The sequence below is a fragment of the Zingiber officinale genome, chromosome 3A (assembly GCF_018446385.1).
Source record: "Zingiber officinale cultivar Zhangliang chromosome 3A, Zo_v1.1, whole genome shotgun sequence".
In the NCBI taxonomy this organism is placed as follows: domain Eukaryota; kingdom Viridiplantae; phylum Streptophyta; class Magnoliopsida; order Zingiberales; family Zingiberaceae; genus Zingiber; species Zingiber officinale.
The window spans coordinates 65591766-65609478 of record NC_055990.1 but is presented as its reverse complement, the minus strand read 5'-3'; positions in this window follow the sequence as shown (position 1 = coordinate 65609478).

Here is a 17713-nt window from a genome sequence, read left to right as displayed (position 1 = left end):
ACGTGAGTTTCAAAGGAAGGAAGTGATTAGATTAAGCATGTAGGATGGTGTTTAATTCTTTCTTATAACATGTTCTAATGCTATGTTCGGTTTTGGATTGTTGCTAACAGTAAAGCAAGAGTTGAGTCGAATTTTTGAGCATGTGTGATGTTTTCGTGGATCACTGCTGTTAACAGTGTTGATCTATCTGCATGTAACCCCTTAGTATTTGTTTTCCTTCAGATGGTGAAATTAGTATAGCAGCTTTTGATCTGAATTTTCTGTTTGCAACCTTGATGAACATGCTTGGTTCGTGTGGAGTTTTACAAGCTTCGAATTTTGTTGCTCTATTAAGACATAAGCTGGGAACAGGTTCTACATAGATTTTGATTTCAAAAGTTCTAGTAAGTTTAACTTAGGTGGTATTGTAGTTTTCCTTCCTTGCCATAGGTTGAAGTAGAGCCACTTTTCTGTTTTCCTCTCTTCCATTTCTGCCGTGGATTGAAGCAGAGGCACTTTTCTATGTTTTTCCATGATAGCCATGGCTCATAACAAGATGATGATTCATGTTTAAGTTCCTTTCAGTAGCAGTGCAGAAACTTAGATTCCATTAAGCATTTGATTCCTTTATTTCTAGTTTCCTTACTATTAAATGTGCACGAGCAGATTTCTAGATTTATTTGCTATTGGAATAACATGAACAGCCTGTAGAAGCAATGCAGACTTTTGAATTCTTTAAGTATGACATAGGTTTTATTTTAATATGAAATTATTGTTTCTGGTATGCATAGCTTTAAGTCCATCATATTCCTATACATGATTTACCTTAAGCTCTAACTGATTATACCCAAGTTTAGTTCTAAGTTCATGTTGTTATTTAATTCTGTTGTAGCAAGATTTAAGGTTTTTAGTTCTAACAAGTTTTAGATTTAGTTTAAGCTTGTATGATATGCAGATTTTCTAGTTTCATTGGCTTTTTTTTTAACAAGCATGAACAGCCATGTATTCTAGTGGAAAAATAAGAGTTCTATTAAATTCTTTTAGAAGTATTAACAAGAATAAGAAATATAAAGAAAAGAAAGAAAAGGCCAAGGCCTTAAGTAAATCCTAAAGTCAAGACTTTAGGGATTTTTGGCACACAAGGTGTTTATTAAAATGCCGAGGCATTATATATTAGAAGTATTAAAAGATAACAAGTATTTTACTTTTATCAGTGGCACTGTGCTAGACTCTCAGTAGTCCTTGGGCTGGGCTCCCATAGTCGGTCTCTAGGTTTAGATAACCTAGTATGCAAGACTCTCAGTAGTCCTTGGGCTGGGCTCCCATAGTCGGTCCCTAGGTTTAGATAACCTAGTAAACCCTACTAGATTCGGGACCAGCTATCTCGGGTCTAGTTAGGGATGCGCGAATAGCAAGTACAGTTGCCGGGCCCAAGAAGAAGTTGATTATTATTTTGAAGTATTATAAGTATAAGTTTTTGAACAAGTAAAACGAGTTTTACATAAACATGAAGTATTAAAAATTAAGTTTAGAACAAATGAAATAATTTTCATATAGTTCTAAAAATCAGTAAGTTTAGTTCTTTATTCTACCATGTTTATCTAGTGGATGAGTAGTTTTCATGTTTACCTATTAGATGAGTAGCATGATTAGCCATTAGAAGTACATGAGTAAATTCCTTAGCTTTTCTTCGCTATTAGTTTGACATGAGCAGTTATGTTTATGCTTTATTTCTTTTTAGAGCATATAGTTTCTAGTTCTTTTCGTATACATGCACATTCGTGATTTTGTGAGTTAGATAGCGCTTACTAAGCAAATTTTGCTTATAGATTGCACTTCCTCTTACTGCAGATACAGGAAAGGAAAAGATATAGAAAGGAAGACGATAAGGAGGTGTTCGAAGGATGTGTGATGCCAGGACTATGGAAGCCTTGGGACTAGGAAAGAAGTTTTAATTTTAGTTTCCGCATTCTAGTTATTGTAAATATTTGAGTTGTATTTTAAGTTCATGTCATTTGAGATTATTCTGTTTAGTTTGCATGTAGGATGAGTTCAGTTTAGTAAGTAGATATTTGTGTGTTTGATACTTATTTAACTGCGTGGTTGATTAATATGTGTTCCGGCCGCTTGTGGCTGAGTATATATTGCATGTATTGTTGAATATGGTCACCGGTACAGGGGAGACTCTGTCAAAATTTTTCGGTAGGGTTTCCATGTGATTTTTAATCATACCGGTTAAGTAGAGTTAGTAGTCAAGTAACGGTCATCCTTAGAGTGTAGTAGTAGTAGTAAGAAGGGTGGTTGTTACACATAATTTGTCAAAAAAATTTCCTTATACTACTCCCCCTTACTTAACTTTGGCTTTCTTCTCCCCTTTTGACATAAATCAAAAAGAAGACAAGGAAGAGGGAAAAAAATAATTATTCTATTTAACTTTAAGTTCCCCCTGAAGGGTAGCACTTAGTTAAATTTAGCTTTGAGAAATAGTTTCTTTTGAGAGATGCTTAGCTAATTTAGAAATTCTTTGAAAAAACTTTTTCAACAAAGACTTAGATAAACATAAGTTTTGAAACTTTCATATCTTTTTTGAAAAAACAAACTTAGCTAAATTTTCAGCTTTAAAATGATTGCGTTGAGAAAACACCTTGCTAAATAGCTAAGTTTAGAAAATACTTTAATTAAATTTAGTTTTTAGTTTTGAAAATTACTGAGCTAAAAACTTAACTGAAAGGGAGTTTATAAACATTTAGGTTTGAAAGAGAAATTTCTTGCAACAATACTTAGCTTTTTTAACAAAAATTAAACTGTAGTTAAATATTTGCTTTGAAGACACTTTTATCAAAGTCTTAGCTAAACTTTTGAAAATAATAGTTTTGTCAAGTAAAAAGATTTTGAAAGTTTTAATACTTAGCTTCAAACGTAAAGGTTTTTGAAGAATGACTTATTTTAAAGTACTCAACTTAAAACAAATTTTAATAAAAACTTTAGCTTAAAAAATTGATAGAATCTTAGATTTAAAGTAAAAAAAAATCCTTGTAAAAGTACTTAATTGAGTGAGTGATTTGAAAAATACTTCAGCAAATACTAGGTTTTTGTAGATAATTTATTTTTCATTTTAAAAATAAGTAACTTAGCTCGACTCCCTTCACTCCCCCTTGATTAATGCCTTAATAAATTCTTAGAGTTCTAGAGTCCAAGCATGAAAAATATAAAGTTTATTTTATATTTTTCTAATTTTTCATCTGTAAGATATCAGAAAATTTAATTAATAAGGTTATTTTAGAAATTGCCTTATAGAATTTTTCTGAAATTTTTAGAAATTTTTTAGGAATTTTTCGGAGCTCGTACGATGGGTTTTGAGGGGACGAATTTACGGTTCGGATAAAGTCTGTTTGGGATACCCTACTTAAATGAGGAAATGTTTTAATATAAATATTCCTTTTCCCTTTTCCTTTCCTCCCACAAATGTCGATCCTTTTAATCCCGAACCCGACTCCGTGCGATCCCAATCTCTTCTTCCCTTCTAATTCCTCTCGTCTTCCCCTCTTGTGGTGTAATCAACACAGAGATAGGATGAGCACATCACTGGAGCTCGACAAAAACCAGCAGAGTCACCGGAGCTCAACGGTGCCAAGGAAGTTCAAGCGGAATCCGGCCGAGGGGTCTCTGCTTCGGCGAAATTTACGGTCGATCGTCGAAGGCTGGCTAGGGCACGGTGAGGGACCAGATCTCACATCATCTCCCAACCAATCGACCTCCCCTTTCCTCTCCTCACGCTGCTCACAGAGCAATCCTCATCTTCACTGGTCGGATCGGACAGCGACGCCATCAGCGAGAAGTGATCTCGGAGGTAAGGAGTCACCAGATCTGTGTGTTTAGTTAAATTAGGGTTCTTCTTTGCATTGACCCTCTCTTTCTCTGATCTGTGTCCTAGAACTAGCATTAGAGTGGAGTCTTGGCCATTGGCTCCCCATTCTTGGCCATTACCTACCGTTAATTGGGGGATTTGGTTGAAGAAGAGGAGGTGTTCTTGAGCTGTCGGGCAGAGGTTTGAAGGTTTGTGCTTGATCAGTTGTCTTATTGCTTGATTCCTTCTTGATCCGATTGATTTCAGTAGGTTATGCTATTCTGTGGATCTAGAATTTTGTACTGTGGGTGTTCTTGGTTCAGCTCTACTAGTTCCAGTAGCCACAGTAGCTGTGATTTGAGGTAAGGTGTAGGAATTAGGGATAATTGGATTACTAGATTGTGCTTAGATTTATTTGTTTAGATGAATCTAATGGAATGATTAGGGTTAAGGCAATTAGCCCTAATCAACTATTGGATTTAATTTAAGTTTAGATTTCTAATCTAATTGGTGATTAGGGATTATATAACTAACCCTAACTAACCATTAGATTTAATTTAGGTAGATTGATGTTTGTGTGATTAGGGTTTTGCCCTAATTTAGTCTTAGGGATTTTTATTTAGCTATTCATATGAATTTAGCTAAATAAAATATATATATATATATATATATTGCTTGATGCAGGACTCTGATTCGAGACGGTTGTCTTGACTTTGGATTGCTTGATAGTACCTTCTATTTGATGCGGGTACCCTTTGACTTATCTTTTTGATATTGTCTTATGATATGTGTAGTATATATATAACTGGTGGTAATTGGTAGATTTATCACTTCCCTGGCTTTAGTTTATTCGATACTTGTTATATGCTTCTATTGTTATCTGCTATACATTAGACTTGTATGCTCTTATCTTCTGTCATGTGTATCTATGTTCATAGAGATAGATTTATTTAGTGCTTCTGTATACTGGATTAATTGATAAACATATTGGATATGTGATCTTGGATTCATGTTGCTTATATCATTGTTATATATGTATTTATCTTTCTGGCACATATATATGGATGAGGATATGTTCAAGTATGATATACTGTAGCATCATGCACCATCTCGCATGATTGCATGACGACTCCATTATTGTTGAGCTCATCAGCCAGCTACATGGGCCTGCACACAATGTGACCACTGCATGGATAGTGGCACAACACCCAGGGTGTGTATGGCAGTTGCTCTGTAGTGCTCCGCTGGTCCGCTCATGGGTAATGTGACTGCAACGTGGTAGCAGGCAGGGATCCCTCCCCGTCATCGCATACCGAGAGATGAGAGCATTGCGCTCCCTCACTATGTTTGAGGTAGGAGGATAGGTGTACTCTGACAGCATCCCGTCTACTCGGCCACTCTTCAGGAGTAGTGATGACAGAGTGCACGGTTGTCATAACCCTACCCACTCGGTCTCACCATCGCGTGTGAGATGGTTGACTGGCGTCAGGGGTGACCTTGTCATATTACATCATATTCACAGATTGCATTTATTATGATTCTTGCATATTGGATGATGCATTTTGGTGACTGCATATGATTGACATGCATACATGATACATTCTTATTTGCTTTGACTATTTTTACTTGTTGTATGTTCACAGTCACTTACTCAAGGCTCGCTGGTGAGTACAACTTATTTCAATTATGCATTCTTATAATTCTTGCTGTAGACTGTATTAGATTCTTATTGTTAGTTACTATAGTTTATTCAGCTATGCATACCTGTTATATTGTTAGGAGACTTTACTATAGGTTATTGCCGGTAGTTATATGTTACTATACATATCTATTGGTTACCTGTTGAGTTCTTTAGACTCACACCGTTACATTACTACTTTTCAGGTTGAGGCCATCGGGAGATTCCAGTCGCTAGACCCCTTGTCGCGAGGATTTTTGGTTGTAGACTTTCATATTTAATTTTATATCTTTAGGCACTTATGATGTGGGTTCTTGTATTGTGGACTTTATATCGACTATTTAGGTTTGCTACTTTTGTTTTTCCACTGCAGGTGTTTCCATTACTTCGTGGATTTCATTTCTTCGTTATAGTGGAGTAGGATTTACATATATCTGCGATGATTCCTTTATCGTCTTTTCTTTTAGTAATTTCTGTTGTCAGCCGGAGACTGTATATTAAACTGCGTGGATTATCTATATAAACTACGTGGATTGGTTATATAATTGCGGGGATTGTTTGTTATTTGAATTGTATTGTTCCGGTTGTGTGGGCCGAGGTATGGATATATGTATATCAGGATTCATATTGTCACCCGTACAGGGGAGATGCTGTCGAAATTTCATCGGTAGGGACTACCTAGGGCGTGACACTATCTAACTCATTCTAGGTTATCAAGCATGTTTAGCTTATGAGGAGTGTGAGACGAAATTAACTTTATTGAAATTGAGAGTTAAAATATAGGTTTTGAGTTTTAAGTGAGTTTGAATTTCAAATAAGTAAACATTTAAAATTTTTGATGATTTTGAAAATATATTAAAAATTAATTTTGATATTATAATCTTGCATATTATATATGATTTGAGAATCAAAAATAATTATGATCTAAGGATTAATAATTTAAAATCAGATAATTGAATTTAATTATGGTATTAAAATTAATTAAAATATTCAGTAAGACTTTGAATTTAATTATGGTATTAAATTAATTAAAATATTCAATAAGACTTTGAATTTAATTATGATTTGGGAGTAATTATCAAATTAAGTGAAATTAATTGTCTTGATTAACTATTACAATTTTTAATTAAATTTGTAAATTAAATTAGTAAATTAAATTAATTCTAAATTTTTACCTAGATCCATCTCTCCCTTTTCTATGTTATCAACCAGGGAACCTTATAGATTTTGTGAGATGATATATTTTATCTTTGATTTAAATTATTTATATGGATTAATTTACATTTGAGTTAGACTTAGGTTTTCTAATTAGTCAATTAAATACACATTTCAAGGATCAGCTCTCAGGCTGTGGCGAGGCACTAGGCCTTCTTGGGTATAGGATCATCCACCACTTCTAGATAGAGTCTTTCAAAAAATTATATATTTAATTTTCTTTTTCAAATCCCTAGGACTAATCAATCAAGTGTAAATTATGCCTAGGTCCTTAATCTAGCCTAATCTAAGTATGCATAAAAGTAAAGCAAAAAATAACAATCATCAAGAAATTCTATTTATTTATTAAGATAGTTTTTCTGTTGGCTCCTCCTGGATCATAGTCTCGAAATGCTCTATCAAGGTAATATACTTGATCCTTGGGAACCCAATATTTAACAAGTCCAACTTGATTGACCAAGTTGGACTTAGGTACCCATGCTTGGACTACCTTTTTATTTGTTATGTTAACAAGTGGAAAATATGAACGATATTTTCTTTTTGTTCTAAATCCTAGTCCGGATCGATTGTATACGACCTTCTATTTTTCAAGAATCAAGTCAAGATTCTTGGAACCTAGTGTAAACTATTCCAATGCAATCTTCAAATCCTTGACTTGAGTTTTCAGGCTGGAATTCTCTTCCTCAAGATTTTGGACTTGAGTTGAGGTTCCAGTCTGAATTGAGTCAGTCAAGAATTCGGAGATAGTCACTTCTTTAAGGGCTATTACCTCCTTTAGAAGTGATTTGATCCGAATATTAGATTTAGCTAAATTATGCATCAGATAATTAACTAAATTATATAATCGAGAAGTACTTACAGAGGGGTTAGGCCATTCAGAAACGGATACGGATCCATGGCTTCTCTCGGACTCAACTTCCGATTCATCATCGCTTCTGGATTCATTGACTTGGTCCTGGGCCGTCATTGCAAGGAAACTCATCTGTTTGAGTTCTTCATCGTCGAAGTCTTCTGAAGAAGACTCTTCCCAAGTTTCCTTCAGAGCTTTCTTCTTTCTCTGCTTCTTCGCATTCTTCTGATTTGGACAATTAGCTTTGATATGTCCCTTTTGATTTCAACCATAGCAGATTATTTCGAACTTCATCTTTGAGCTTGGTTGGGCCTCCTTAGACTGGATCACCTTCTTGATGTCTTTCTTGTTAAAGCCCTTCTTCTTTTTGTAGAGTTTTCTCATCAAGTTGACGAGTTCGGTCGTGAGTTCATTGTCGTCATCTTCTGAATCTGTTCTCCTGACTCTGGTTCAGTTTTACGTCTCCCTTTTGGTTTGCTTGTACCAACAATCAAAGTTATACCCTTCTCGGTCTATCGAGCATTAACTTGTTCATGCAATTCAAATTCAGCAAATAGTTTATCTAATTTAATTGAAGAGAGATCCTTGGATACCTTATAAGCATCTACCATGGATGCCCACAAGGTAGTCCTCAGAAAAGCATTAAGTGAATACCTGATTATATCTCTATTTTTCACCTTTTGTCCTATTGCGTGGAGACCGTTGAGGAGATCTTGGATGCACACATGCAACTAGCTCGCCGTTTCACCTTCCTGTAATTTTATATTATATAATTTGTTAAGAATGAGATCCCTTTTACTTACCTTGGTGTCAGATGTTCCTTCATGTAATTCAATCATCTTCTCCCACATTTCTTTGGCGCTCGAGAACGGGCCGACGCGGTTCAATTCCTCCTTCGTCAGCCCACATTGGAGGGTGCAGGTTGCCTTTGCATTGGCTTCTACTTTCTTTATCAGAGGTGTGTCCCAGTTCTCATATGATATTGGCTTGCCGGTGCCGTCAGTTGGGAGTTTCAGGCCAATTTTGACGATCATCCAGACTTCAAAGTGTGTTTGAAGGTATGACTCCATTCAGCCCTTCTAGTAGCTGAAGTCCACTCCAGTGAAGTGTGGAGGTCGAGCTGTACTGTAGCCTTCTTGAAGAGCCATAGAAACTTGCACAAGGAAAAACAAAAAGAAACTTGTCCCAGGACTTGATCCTAGATTAGTAATGTGGGAAACAAGAAAACTAATAAGTGATCTCAAGTGGTGTTGCACCAACTTCGAGAAAAAATCAATTATGAAAAAACTGGATCGGAAGACGGTAAGAATACCGATTCTGATCGACTCTGAAAAACTAAAAATTACCATGAAAAATTTGTTTGATTGGTGGCTGCACCAAATCAAAGTGACCCCGTTCCGATACCAATTGTTGGATCGAAATGCGCTAGAGGGGGGTGAATAGTACTTGTGGCTTTCACTTTTCATATTCGGAAAACTTAACAAGTAAGTGCAGCTAAAATTAAAACAAACACAGAATGACCCAAGTATTTTTACGTGGTTCAAAATCTTGGGCGACTCCTACTCCGAGGCCTATGCTTGTTGAGCATTTACTTTGGGCAATAACTATAATCGCACAAAATTACATGTATGAAATACAAATAAAATAATAATTATATTATACTGACAATAGAAATAATAAATTTGAAGCTCCTTGTCGTCAAGATGTTGCTACAACTATTCTGGATCGTCTCTTTAGCAGCACACAGAAGAGGGATTGCTTGGAATGTCTTAATGCAAGCTGCTTGTCGAGACTACCTTATAAAGGCTATTGAGGGCGCCTTCAAGCCCCTTGAGGGCACCTCTAAACTCCGGGTCAGCCGCGCGTGGATAAGGTCTGAGTTCTTCACCGCTTATCCTCTTGAAGGTGCCACCATACTCCTTGAGGGCGCCTTCAAGGCTATCTGAGGCGTACCTAGCTCCTTTGGAGGCCACCTCGGATACTGTTCATCCGAGGCAAAACATGCTCCTTTATCCCTGCAAGATATGTTAGTCCCAAAAATACCTTACACCACAAAGTTAGCACATAATAATGAATATAAAAGGATGTTCGACAGTTATCAGACTGTGTGGTTCTTACTTCGGATTTCCGATCGAAAACCCTAGGTTGAACCACAGCCTAGTGTTCCCTCAGCGGGGAATGCATCCTCACCTACTCTATCAGGAGAGTATACCTATTTGCTAGTCCAGTCCTCCAGACCGATTGGACTTTTTCTCAGCGCCCGAGTCTTCAGGTCTTTCCACTGGGCGTCCGCTACACGACCCGCCCAGACTTTTCACCTGGTTCGCGACACCAGGACTTTTCACCTAGGGTTACCACCCCTAGTACTTTTGCCCGAAGCTTCGACCCGCCAAGACTTTCCGCCTAGGGTTACCACCCCCTATGACCTAGGGTTACCGCTCTAGGATTTTCCTGTTGGTTGCTACTCGGAAAGCCTAGAGGTTCCACTGGATAAAAATTTTGTACAAAGGTCTGAATCTTTTCCTAGCTACTATGTGTTCTTTAAAATTAAATTTTGGATCGCCTGCGGAATTTAACACGTTTGATCCAAAACTTAATCTATTCGTTCTTTTAGGTTTTGACTTGGGTCTCCTGCGGAACTTAACACGTTCGACCCAAATCACCTTAAGTTATTAATTCCATTAAATATTATTTTCCATAATTGGTTTCCAGTACTGACGTGGCGAGGCACACGACCTTCTTGGATATGGGAGCAACCACCACCGACTAGACAAAACCTTTTATGGAAAGCAAATATTTAATTTCCTAAAATAACTTTAGCTTAACCGAAAAGAACAATCAAATCACAAGGAAAAATAAAACAAAAGAACACAACATCGAAAAACATATTCAAAACACTAAAATCATATGCCTCTTGTATTTCGTATTATTTCCAAAAATAACTAGTATGATGCGGAAAGGAAAAATATTAGTTATACCTTTTAGAAAGACCTCTTGATCTTCTACCGTATTCCTCTTCTAACCTCGGACATTGTGTGGGCAACGATCTTCCGAGATGAGAACCACCTTTCCACCTTCCTTCTTTCTTCTAGATTTCGGCCACAATAAACTCCTCCAAGGATGAAGAATTTCGGCCACCACTAATGCTCCAAGGGATGGTAGAGATGAGGCTTGCTTTCTCTCCTTCTTCTCCTTCCTTGATCCGGCCACAAACAAAAGCTCCACCAAGAGATGAGTTTCGGCCAACAAGAGGAGAGGAGAGAAATAGGGCCGGCCACCAAAACCAAAGAGGAGAGGAAAGAAAAAGAATAGAAGTTCACCTCTTGAAGGCTCCTCTACCTCCTCTTTTATAATCCTTGGTTTTGGCAAATAAGGAAATTTTAATAAAAATTTCCTTAATTCTTTTGCCATGAAAAGGAAAAATTTATTTAATTAAAATTAATTTTTCTTCTCACAATTATAATGGCCGGCCACACCTATTCTCCAAGCAAATAAAAATTTTAAACACAAATTAAAACTTCCTTATTTGCTTCCAGAAATTTTATAAAAAATTTCTCCAATAATTTTAATCCCTTCATGATTGGTAAAAAGGAAATTTTATAAATTAAATCTTTCTTTAAACATGTGGATAATTTCCGGAAAGTTATCTCTAAAAATTAAAATCTCTTTTCAATCTACAAATAAGGAAAGATATCAAATCTTTTCTTAATATTTGTAGAAACTAATAAAAGAGAATTATTAATTTTTAAACTTTCTTTTAAATCATGAACATGGTTAAAAAGGAAAGTTTTTACCAAAATTAAAATCAACCTTTTAATCTACAAATAAGGAAAGAGATTTAGCTCTTCTCTTAATCTTTTGTAGAATCTTATAAAAGGAAAGATTTAAATTTTTAAACTCTCTTTTAAATCATGTTATCCACATAAGAAAATTTAAAAAAATAAAAAACCTTTTATTTTAATTTGGGCCGGCCACACCAAGCTTGAACCCAAGCTAGGGCCGACCACCTTGAAGCACCCATGAACCAAACTTTGGCCGGCCCTAGCTTGGTCTCCAAGCTAGCTTGGCTGGCCCCTTATGGGATGGGTAAGAAGGTGGGTATAGGTGGGTATAGTACTCTATAATTCAGAGGCTACGATAGGGACCGAGAGGAGAAATTTGTTTTGGTTTCCCGATAAAATTAAGCATCCCGTGTTCGCCCCAAACACACAACTTAATTTTATCAATAATAATTCATTCCACTAAAGAACTATTATTGAACTACCGCACCAATCCCAAATTACATTTTGGGCTCCTTCTTATTATGAGTGTGTTAGTCTCCCTGTGTTTAAGATAATAAATGTCCACTAATTTAGTAAGTTACTGACAACTCACTTAATTAATATCTAGCTCCAAGAGTAGTACCACTCAACTTCATCGTCATGTCAGACTAAGTCCACCTGCAGGGTTTAACATGACAATCCTTATGAGCTCCTCTTGGGGACATTCTCAACCTAGATTACTAGGACACAGTTTTCTTCTATAATCAACAACAAACACTATAAGTGATATCATTTCCCAACTTATCGGGCTTATTGATTCATCGAATTAAATCTCACCCATTGATAAATTAAATAAATAAATATCAAATATATGTGCTTGTTATTATATTAGGATTAAGAGCACACACTTCCATAATAACTGAGGTCTTTGTTCCTTTATAAAGTTAGTATAAAAGAAACGACCTCTAATGGTCCTACTCAATAAACTCTTAGTGTACCAGTGTAATTATATAGTTAAGATAAACTAACACCTAATTACACTACGACCTTCCAATGGTTTGTTCCTTTCCATCATGGTCGTGAGCTACTGTTTATAATTTATAAGGTACTGATAACATGATCCTCTGTGTGTGACATCACACACCATATTATCTACAATATAAATTAATTGAACAACTACATTTATCATAAATGTAGTCATTTGACCAATTTGATTCTTATTTCTAGATAAATGTTTATACCAAAAGCTAGGCTTTTTAGTATACATCCTAACAATCTCCCACTTATACTAAAAGACTAAGCTGCTATATCTACTGCCATACATTTGATTCCCAACCCTTCAATATGCCCATCAAAAGCTCTTGCCTTAAGGACCTTAGTGAAAGGATCTATAGGTCATCACCTGATGCAATCTAGGCGGCAACAACTTTTCCTCGTTTATACGATTTCTCGTATTGGGTGGTACTTGCGCTCTATTGTGTTTACTTGCCTTATAGACTTATGGTTTCTTCGAGTTTGCTACTGCACCAATATTATTACAATAAATTTTAATAATCTTTGGACAAACCAGAAATCATATCTAAGTCTATCTTGAGGTTATTGAGTCATTCAACTTTTATGGCCACCTCAGAGGCTTGCCATATACTAAGCTTCTATGGTGGAGTCTAGAAAAACACCTATGCTTATCACTCTTCCATAGTTATGACTTTACCTCCTAAAGTAAACACAAAACCCCAAGGTTGACTTATTATTGTCCCTATTGGAAGTCAAAATCCGTGCAACCCACAGGGACCAAATTAACTGCCTTGTAAGCTAGCATATAATCTCTAGTGCCTCTAAGGTACTAATATATGCTTTACTGCAGTCTAATGTCCTTGTCCAGGGTTACTTTGATATCTGCTAACTATGCCCTTGGCAAAACAGATTTCTGATCTCGTGCATAGCATACATTAGGCTTCCGACAGCCGAAGCATAAAGAACTGCCTTTATTTCCTTTATCTCCTTTGATGTCTATGGAGACATATCTTTAGATAAAGTTACTCCATGCTAAAAAGGTAAGAAACCTTTCTTGGAGTTTTGCATGCTTAAAACGAGCAAGGATTTTTTCGATGTATAAAGCTTGAGATAAGTAAAATATTCTTTTCTTGCGATCCCTTATTACTTTGATCTCAAGAATATATACATTCTCCCAAGTCCTTTATATCGAATTGTTTGGATAACCATACCCTTACTTCTGACAACATTTTGATATTGTTTCCAACTACCAAAAATGTTATCTACGTATAGTAAAAGAAATACCACCACGTTTCCATCACACCTTCTATATACACAAGACTTATCCGGTTACTAAATAAATCCATAGGTTTGGATTACTTTGATAAACCGGATGTTCCAAGACCTTGAAGCTTTGCCTCAGTCCATAGACTGATTGAGCTTGCACACAAGATGCTCTTAGCCCTTTGCAATGAATTCTTCTGGTTGCTTTATATGGATGCTTTCTTCAAGACTTCCATTAAAGAATGCTGTCTTGACATCCACTTGCCAAATAGATAAAAGAATTCGGATAGACTTAAGCATGGCTACCAGTGAAAAAGTTTCCTTTTTCATCAAGCCTTGCTTTGAAAGTTTCTACCTTCCTGTCTATCCCTCTTTTCCTATTATAGACCTTTTTACACCCAAAGGCTTTTACACCATTTGGTGGTTCTACAAGCTTCCTGATTTTATTAGAATACATATATTCTAATTTTATTATTCATTACTCTTTGCCAAGATGCTGCATCTTTATCTTGGAGTGCTTCGTCATATGTCCGGAGATCAGGTTCATGTCCTCCTGGGATCGAGTCCAAAAATTCTCCCAAAACATGAATCTTTTTAGGTTGCCTAACAACCCTCCCACTACGATGAGGCACTTTCTGCAATTGTGTATCATTTGTGATACGTGTTGCAGTTTCCTTGTGGTATCTCATCTTGTACAGTTGGTACTAGATTAGACATGTCTTTTATTATTTCTGTAAGAACAAATTTACTTATGGGCACATGGTTTATTACATAGTTCTTTTCTAAATATCGGTCATTGATACTATCAATGATCTTCGGATTTTTAAGACTATAAACCTACTTTCATTTCTCTAGGATAACTCACAAACAAGTGAATTCCTGTCCAACTTATCATTGTCTCTCTTCAGCATATGTGCTGGACTACCCGAATCCGAATATGCTTCAAAATAGGCTTACGTCTATTCAGTAATTCTATATGAGTAGAGAGTTCTGACTTTGGAAGGTACTATGTTCACTTCCGTTTCCAGAGTATATCCTTAAAATGAATTTGGTAATTTTCTAAATAACTCATCATTAATCTACTTATTTCCATAAGAGTCTTATACCTTCCTTTTTCTACACCATTCTGTTGGGGTATACTAGGTGTTGTTAGTTGGGATTGAATCCCTACTTCTGATAAGTGACTCCTAAATTCTCCCAAAAAAGGGACTTGCCACTACGATCTCACCGTAGTGTCTTGATACGTTTACTTTGACATTTCTCCACATCAGCCCCGTACTCTTTGAACTAATCAAAACACTTAGACTTGCGGCACATCAAGTAAATGTATCCGTATCTCAAATAGTTGTCTATAAAATAGACGAGATATTTGAAAATACCTTTTGTCTGGATAGTCATAGGATCACACAAATCAGAATGAACCAATTCCTATATATCTTTGGCTCCATACCCCTTAGACTTAAAAGCTCCTTGGTTATTTTCCTTCCAAGTAAGACTCGCAGGTTGGAAAGATTTCCACTATTAATGAACCCAAAAGTTCATCAGCTACCAATGAATCCTACTTAAGTTAATATAACCTAGCCTTAGATGGTAAAGATATAATTGGTTCATTTTCGAAGGTTGCTTTCTCTTAAGCTAGAAGATGTGTTACTAATTTCCATTTGTTGCATCGTGGGAGTTATTGGATTATAAATTGTCAACCAACATACCAGAATAGATAACTTCCCTATTTTTCTTGATAACAACTTTGTTATCAAAATAGACACAATATCTATTCTATAATAGTTTAGAAACTGAAATCAGGTTCTTTTTAAACTTAGTATGTAAAGACAATTTCTAATAATCCAAATTTTATTCCTATTAGAGAATAAACCTCTCCCACTGCAACAGCTGCTACTTTTGCAGTAGTGCCCATGTGGACGGTGTTTTTTTATTTTCATTTAGTTGTTGGGTTTCCTGGAACCCTACAATAAATTGCAGACATGATTAATGGCATCTGTATCTACACTCCAGGTTCTGGTAGATAACACCACTAGACATGTTTCAACTAATGAATTAAATACACCTAAATTGTTCTTAGTTCTAAGAAGACAGTTTACCTTAATGTGCAAGTCCTATTTCCAATCATTACAATTGGGACTACTAAGTCTTTTCTATAGTATAACAACTAGGGGATTGACAAACATTTTAAATCCTAAGAATCACAAAAATATTTGGTCAAGATCAATTCTTAAAAATCCCAATGAATTTTGTATGCCACGATAGTGTGGTCGTATACAAAATCAAAAAGGATATTTTATCCATTAATTTTATTATCTCGTCAACTTTACTTTATGACGAATAAAATTAATAGTTGATCTGTCTTTGATCAAATATTTGGTCAAAACCTTTTGAATTTAAAATAACATTGATTCCTCAAACAATATTATTTAAATTCACCAACACCTCAAACACCGTGAATTTTACATGCCACGATAGTGTGGACGTATATAAAATTAAACATTTGTAAGAGGAGGGGTTTACCCATTAATTATCTTGTCAATAAATCTTTATGACAAATAAAATTACCTCAAACACCATGAATTTTGTATGTCACGATAGTGTGGACGTATACAAAATCAAACATTTGTAAGAGGGGTTTTAATTTAATTATCTTGTCAACCTATTTATTTGACAAATTAATAGTTGGTTTACTTCGGTCACACAAATAATAGCAGTGACTCCGATGGGGAGGATACTTTTAAATGTGCCTAAGTGTATACCATTACTTGACACTAAGTCCATTAATAAGATTGTGCCCCTTCCGATGGGGAAGATCACACGCTCTTAATTAACTTCCTATAGTCATCCAAAATGGAAGTTTAAGCTAGTGATCCGCAAACAAGCTCATCCGATATGGAGGAAGGCACTCAGAGCCAACGCGCAAGCTTGTTACATCACTTATAAACCAGTAATGGAGACCGTGGAATTTATTTAAAAATAAATCCCTCTCCCACTTAGTTATTTAAAGTGAGGAATTTTGCCTATGCTAGTTTACCTAACATGCATACTAACAAGCACACACAACACAGCATAAAAAGCAATAAATAGAAAAACTAATTTTCAACTATTATGGCTTTTATCTATTGCTGTCCTCCGTGTGTCGCCAACCCTAGCTGCTGCCATCTTTGGCCACCGCCACCGGGTCTAGTTGTGGCATCCATCTTGCTCCTTGTTCCGCTGCGCCTCTGGTCCTCAAAAGGTTCCACGCCTTGCAAGATTCGATCCGCGACATAAATAGAATTTTACATTTTTCAATCCTATATTCCTCAAAGGAATGTACATGTAAACTAGATCGAACATAAAATAAAATTTACATCCAAAGATCCTATATTCCATAAAAGGAATGTACATGTAACTAGATCAAAAAATAAAATCCTAATAAAACTAAATACAGCTCTTGCTGTATTATAATACAATCATGCACACACAATAAAATGCCCTTGACATGTCCAAGGGTCCAATCACACACATAATAACTATAAGCCATAATAGTTGGATCCTGCATCCACAAAGTTAGCACATCCTACTATTAACCTACCTAAATTATGTATGACATGTGCATAATTAAACTAATACCAAATACACAGAGGCAAAACCCTAGTTCTGATACCAATTGTTGGTTGCTACTCGGAAAGCCTAGAGGTTCCACTATACAAAAATTTTGTATAAAGGTCTGCACCTTTTCCTAGCTACCATGTGTTCTTTTAAATTAAATTTTGGATCGTCTGTGGAACTTAACACGTTTGATCCAAAACTTAATCTATTCATTCTTTTAGGTTTTGACTTGGGTCTCCTGCGGAACTTAACACGTTCGACCCAAATCACCTTAAGTTATTAATTCCATTAAATATTATTTTTCATAATTGGTTCCTAGTACTGACGTGGCGAGGCACACGACCTTCTTGGATATGGGAGCAACCACCACCGACTAGATAAAACCTTTTATGGAAAGCTAATATTTAATTTCCTAAAATAACTTTAGGTTAACCGAAAAGAACAATCAAATCACAAGGAAAAATAAAACAAAAGAACACAACATCGGAAAATATATTCGAAACACTAAA